The sequence below is a fragment of the Triticum aestivum genome, chromosome 6B (genome assembly GCF_018294505.1).
Source record: "Triticum aestivum cultivar Chinese Spring chromosome 6B, IWGSC CS RefSeq v2.1, whole genome shotgun sequence".
NCBI classification, from domain to species: Eukaryota; Viridiplantae; Streptophyta; class Magnoliopsida; order Poales; family Poaceae; genus Triticum; species Triticum aestivum.
Window position 1 is genome coordinate 432401809 of NC_057810.1, and position 7104 is coordinate 432408912.

At 43.1% G+C, this 7104-nt stretch overlaps 1 pseudogene; it reads left to right on the top strand.

The window, feature by feature from the left end:
* The first annotated feature begins 2882 nt into the window (after positions 1 to 2882).
* The window catches only part of LOC123139245 (U-box domain-containing protein 16-like), a 10931-nt pseudogene continuing 6709 nt past the window's right edge, over positions 2883 to 7104 (top strand).

The window sequence follows — 7104 nt, forward strand, 5'->3', positions numbered from 1 at the left end:
GGGCACAAAAAGGAAATTGGAATTTCCATGCAAAAAAATGAAAACTCCCTTAGGCAACATTGTTTGGAATTCCAAGATGCACCCTTGTGCATAATATGAGATCATTTGAACAAACTATGCCATGAATGTGGCCATAAGATTGATTATTTGGCTTGAAAGCCATGAATCTTCATGCATGATAACTCATTTCTGAGAACACTTTTTTAAAATAATTACGGTATTACAAGTTTATTATTTTTACTTGCAACTTGGTCACATATAATGACACAATGCGAAGGTTTTCCAATTTTTTGTTTTTTAATATTTTATGCCCGTTTCAAAATGCGGTCAAAATGACAGGCTTGACCGTTCCTAGCTAGTGGTTTTTGATGTTTCTCTAATTAAATAGATACTTATGTACCTATAAATGATTTTTGGAAAAAATAAAGAGCAAACTATAAGGCAGCTGCAGTTCAAATTTGACCCGCTTCCTACTGAATTGGCGCAAATTTGTCTTTTTTGCCAGAGATGGATCAAGGCTTTTGGAACCCAACCATTTGGTCAATTGTGCATTAAATTTGGCCTACTATTTTAGAAAATTGATTTGGTCCAATTTTACAACAAATATATGGTAGGTCCTTCACAAAAAAGACTCATTTTGGGCACTCAGGAAAATGGAAAATGAATTTTTCATCCAAAGAAAATGAAAACTTCCTAAGGAAACATTGTTTGCCATTCCAATATGCACCCTTGTGCACAATATGAGATCATTTGAACAAACTATGCCATGAATGTGGTCATAAGATTGATCATTTGGCTTGAAAGCCATTGATCTCCACACATGATAGCTCGTTTCTGAGAACACTTTTTTTAAAAGAATTGTCATATTACAAGTTTATTATTTTTCCTGGTAACTTGGTCACATATAATGACACAATGCGAATATTTTCCAATTTTTTGATTTTTTTAAATTTTTTATGCCCGTTTCAAAATGCGGTCAAAACGGCGGGAATGGTCGTTCCTAGCTAGTGGTTGAATCTTGGATTTTTTTGGTGTTTCTCTGATTAAATAGATACTTTTTTACCTAGAAATGATTTTTGTAAAAAATAAATAGCAAACTATGACGCAGCCGCAGTTCAAATATCACCCCCTTCCAACTGAAACAACGGAAATTTGTCTTTTTCACCAGAGGTGGATCAAAACTTTTGACCCCAACCATTTGGTCAATTGTGCATTAAATATGGCCTAGTATTTTATAAAAATGATTTGGTCCAATTTTGCAACAATTCTTTGGTAGGTTCTTCACAAAAAACCTCATTTTGGGCACTCAAAAAATGGAAAATGATTTTTTCGTCCAAAGAAAATGAAAACTTCCTTAAGCAACATTGTTTGCCATTCCAATATGCACCCTTGTGCATAATATGAGATCATTTGAACAAACTATGCCATGAATGTGGCCATAAGATTGATCATTCGGCTGGAAAGCCATTTATCTCCACACATGGTAGCTCGTTTCTGAGAACACTTTTTTAAAAGAATTACCGTATTACAAGTTTATTATTTTTCCTGGTAACTTGGTCACATATAATGACACAATGCGAAGGTTTTCCATTTTTTTATGCCCGTTTCAAAATGCGGTCAAAACGGCGGGCATGACCGTTTCTAGCTAGTGGTTGAATCTTGGAAAACTTTTGGTGTTTCTCTTATTAAATAGATACTTTTGTAACTAAAAATGATTTTTTGGAAAAATAAAGAGCAAACTATGAGGCTGCTGTAGTTCAAATTTGACCCGCTTCCAACTGAATCGGTAGAAATTTGTCTTTTTCACGAGAGGTGGATAAAATCTTTTGACACCCAACCATCTGGTCAATTGTGCATTAAATATGGCCTAATATTTTAGAAAATTGTTTTGGTCCAATTTTGCAACAATTATTTGCTAGGTTCTTCACAAAAAAAACTCATTTTGGGCACTCGAAAAATGGAAAATAAAATTTCCGTCCAAAGAAAATGAAAACTTCCTTAGACAACATTGTTTGCCATTCCAAGATGCACCCTTGTGTACCATATTATAGCATTTAAACAAACTATGCACTCGAAAAATGGTAAGTATTTGGTAGGTTCTTCATAAAAAAACCTTTTTATGCACTCGAAAAATGGCAAATGAATTTTTTGTGAAAAGAAAATGAAAGCTCTATTGGGCAACATTGTTTGTCATTACAATATGCACACTTATGCAAAATACGAGATCATTTTGACAAACTACGCCATTCTTATGTTTTAAAAAAATTCAGAGTGGTCGGACCAATGAGACGCGAGGAACCGCCTTCACGCGGATCACCAAATTTAATGCAATCTGAGCCATCCATCACGCACCCATCCAACGGTGGAGCTTCTCCCGAGAACAAAAACCCTAACTCACCCACCCACCCTTCCCTCGACCCCCAGATCAGATCGAGGCAACCCCGCCGCCACCCCCACCCACTCTCTCCCCGTCCCCTCTCGATCCCCCATATCCCATCTCCTCGCCTCCGCCCGACCCTCGCTGCCAACCCTCGCCGTCTCCACCTCCTCGCCCCATCTCCTCGTCCCCATCTCCTCGTTGTCTCCACCTCCTCGCCCCATCTCCTAGTCCCCATCTCCTTGCCATATCCACCTCCTCGCCCCATCTCCTCGTCCCCATCTCCTCGCCGTCTCCTCGTCCCCATCTTCCTGCAGAGAGACCGTGAGCTCGGCCGGCGGGATCCTCTTCGGTTTTTGGTGAGCTCTCCCCCTCCCTCTTTGCTGCTTCTCTTCTCATGGACCCGCAACCTGCTCTGCTACTTTCTCCACTAGGATTTACCTCCACTTTCTGAAATTCCTCTTATGGTTCGGTTAATCCCTGCGATTTTTTGTAGATCGCGACTATGGGTACCTGCAGAGGCATCGACCTGGCGCTCCTCGCGGTCGTGCTGCTGCAAACCCTCCTCCTAACGTCCGAGGCCGAGGGCCTGATGCGGAACGCGCTCAAGAAGCGCCCCATCAATTAGTACAGCCACGTCGCCACGCGCCTCTCCGGTGGCGAGGAGGCACAGCAGCACCTCCTCCTCGGCGGCGGCGTAGCTGGCACCCTCTGCTCTGAGGAGGAGGGCGACATCGTGTTGCTCAAGAACTACATGAACGGACAGTACTTTAGGGAGATCGGCGTTGGCACGCCGCCCCAAAAGTTCACCTTCATCTCGGTGCGTCCTCCTCCTCGGTGGTGCTGACGTCTTTTTTGCTTTTAGGATTAAGAGGGTTTGGCTGTCTGTGAGACTGTGACACAGGGGATTGATGTTGTTTTTGGTGCTTTATTGGTGTAGATTGCGTGCTACGTCCACTCACGGTACAAGGCGGGGGCTGTCACGCCCAATATGCGACCCTATCCTAAAGGAACTCAAAGGTCCCACTAAGGATAGAATCGCATATTGGAGACGCTTTTGCAAGGTGGATATCATTACATCGGACCATTACATAATAGTTGGGGATACATACAAGAGGCATACAATGCCACACGAATACAACAACATCATACACAAGAGCATCATCCGACTACGGATGAAACACAAACAGAAACTCAAACGACATCCACCCTGCTAGCCCAGACTGCTGACCTGGAACCTATCCCCTGATCGAAGAAGAAGCAGAAGAAGAACTCCAAACAAGTAAACATCGCAATCGCGTCATGATCATCGCATAACCTGCACCTGCAACTGTTGTTGTAGTAATCTGTGAGCCACGAGGACTCAGCAATCCCATTACCATGGGTATCAAGACTAGCAAAGCTTAATGGGTAAAGGAATGGATAAGTGGTGAGGTTGCAGCAGCGACTAAGCATGATATGGTGGCTAACATACGCAAATAAGAGCGAGAAGAGAAGCAACGGAACGGTCATGAAGCTAGCAATGATCAAGAAGTGATCCTGAACTCCTACTTACGTCAAACATAACCCAAAACCGTGTTCACTTCCCGGACTCCGCCGAAAAGAGACCATCACGGCTACACACGCGGTTGATGCATTTTAATTAAGTCAAGTGTCAAGTTCTCTACAACCGGGTATTAACAAATTCCCGTCTGCCACATAACCGCGGGCACGGCTCTTGAAAGTTTATACCCTGCAGGGGTGTCCCAACTTATCCCATCACAAGCTCTCACGGTCAACAAAGGATATTCCTTCTCCCAGGAAGACCCAATCAGTCTCGGAATCCCGGTTTACAAGACATTTCGACAATGGTAAAACAAGACCAGCAAAGCAGCCCGAATGTGCCGACAGATCCTGATAGGAGCTGCACATATCTCATTCTCAGGGCACACCGAATGAGCAATCCGTACAACTAAAACCAGACCTCAAGTTTCCTTGAGGGGGCGCTGCAAAGGGCTCTAGTTTGGACCAACACTCAGAGGAGCACTGGCCCGGGGGGCGGGTAAATAAAGATGACCCTCGGGCTCCGGAAGCCCAAGGGGAAAAGGCTTAGGTAGGCAAATGGTAAAACCAAGTTTGGGCCTTGCTGGAGGAGTTTTATTCAAAGCGAACTGTCAAGGGGGTCCCATAAATCACCCAACCACGTAAGGAACACAAAATCAAGGAACATAACACCGATATGACAGAAACTAGGGCGGCAAGAGTGGAACAAAACACCAGGCATAAGGCCGAGCCTTCCACCCTTTACCAAGTATATAGGTGCATTAATTAAATAAGAGATATTGTGATATCCCAACATAATCCTGTCCATCATGGAGCAATCTTCAACTTCACCTGCAACTAACAACACTATAAGAGGGGCTGAGCAAAAGCAGTAACATAGCCAAGCAACGGTTTGCTAGGAAGGGTGAAAAAAGGTTAGAAGCTAACATGGCAAATTGGGAGGCTTGGAAAACAAGTGATAGGTAGCGCGGCAAGCAATAGAACAAAGCAACTAGCATAGCAATGATAGTAGTGAGATCCAGGGTAATGATCATCTTGCCTGAAATCCCGCTAGGAAGAAGAACGAGTCCATGAAGAAGATGAAGCCATGAAGACGAACCAAGCATAGACGAACGAATCCTCACAATCGCAACAAAACAGGAACTAACGAGAAGGAGCACAACTGGAAAGAAGCAAACAACAAGGTAAACACACAACACATAAACATGACAAGATGCTCAACCAAGCATGATGCATGACAAAGGCTACATGAAGCTACTCATGGCAAGAAATGATGCATACAAGAGCAACACATCAAAGCAAGTTTAAATGAGGCCGGAACAACATGTAACAATTCCGGTAAGTCCTCATATGCAAATTTCGAAATTGGTACAGATCTAAATAAACTTTATCTTCAAGTTGTTAAACAGCAAGTTAAGATGCACCAAGATGATCCACACGAAATTCTAGTCAAGTTTCATATAAAGTTCATTTAGTTTGGAGCTACGACCTAGAAGATATGAGCAAAACAAGTTAAACATGGCATTGATGCAAAATGCACCCAAACATCAATCAAACACCTCAAAACAAGGATGCAACATGATAATATGAAACTACATTCAATTCTAAGCAAGTTTCATTTAGAGCACACTCCAAACGGAGCAACGGTTCAACACATACACATGAAACAATTTTAAAGGACAAGCTGTCCAAAACAGTAATTGGGCATCTATGAAGCATCAAAACAGCATGCTACAGCACCTCAACATGAAAACGAATGGCATGGACGTGATCAACAAATGAAGCTTAACAAAACATGAACACTGAGCTATCTCCAGAAAACACTATAACATGCTCACAAGGACATGGCAAGATTGCAAATAATAACAGTTTCACAGACTTAGCAAAAATCACTGTGCATGGCAGAAATAACATCAGGTTGCAATGTTTAGAGCTATCAAATAACATGCTACAGGAACTTAACATGGCAAAAAAAGGCATGGCATGCTAATAAAAAAGACAAAGAATAAAACCCCCTTACTGAACTAATTCCAAAGATCAACAGAAAAGATGGTAGCATCCATGCAAACATGACAAATGATATGACAGATTCAGACATGGCAGGAACAATGATAAGTAGGATGTTGGTGAGCTTGTACAACTCACCACAGAGCAATACATGGCATGACAAGGTAACCAACAGTAAGAAGACACATATATAGAGCTAAAATGGCAATAACATAGTCATAGGGTGCATGGATCACTAGCAAAACTCATGACAAAACTAAACTTAATGTTAACAGACTGACAGCAACATTATTTAGCAAATTGAGAGCAAGATTACAACAAGCTACAACAGACTATAAATGCAACCAAGGGCAGGAATTTATATACCATGACATGTATAACAAAACATACTTAGTGAACATCTCCAGATTTAGCATAGAATGACTTGTAGCAGCAGGTTTACATAGCATCATGATATAACAGATTCAGCCTAGCAAAACAGTAACAACAAGTAACCCACTTCACAAGCTTGATGCACTAACCACAAGGCACACAAAAATACATGGATTGCACCTCTGTGAACATGGCATGATGTAGCTCAAAACTCATGTAGACATCAAGCTCATAGGGTGCACACATAAAATGCAATGAAAAAGATAAATCACCAAGTTCTGTTAACAGACAGCGGTTAACATCATATAGCACTTCTGCAATGATGATAAGGGCATCAAGATGGATTCAAATAAGCATGTCATAATGGAATGAAATGAAGAGCATCTCACAATGAACATTTTGATATATCACACGCACAAAACGGGGCTATAGGCAAGAAGTTATGGCATGATGAACAAGTGCACAAAATGTAGTAGATCTAGGGACTTGGTGAAAATTTGGACCTCGGGGAAACGGGACGAGGGGATCCGGGACGAAGCGATCCGGGTACAAGGGCGCGCGTTTGGATGGAGGGAGTGGTGGATCTGGTCCACCTTTTTTGAATCCGGCCGGAGAGGAACTCCGGCGAGCTCCGGCGACGACGGGGAGGCGCGGGGACACGGGATCCAGCGGAGGAGGCAAGGGGACGGCGCGGGGACGCAATGGTGAGGTACGGGGTGCGGCGGCGCCGGAGTGAGGTGGCGGGGCGGCGCCGGCGACGTGTATGGTGGTGGAGTCCGGCGAGGCGGCAGGGCACCGGGGCGACC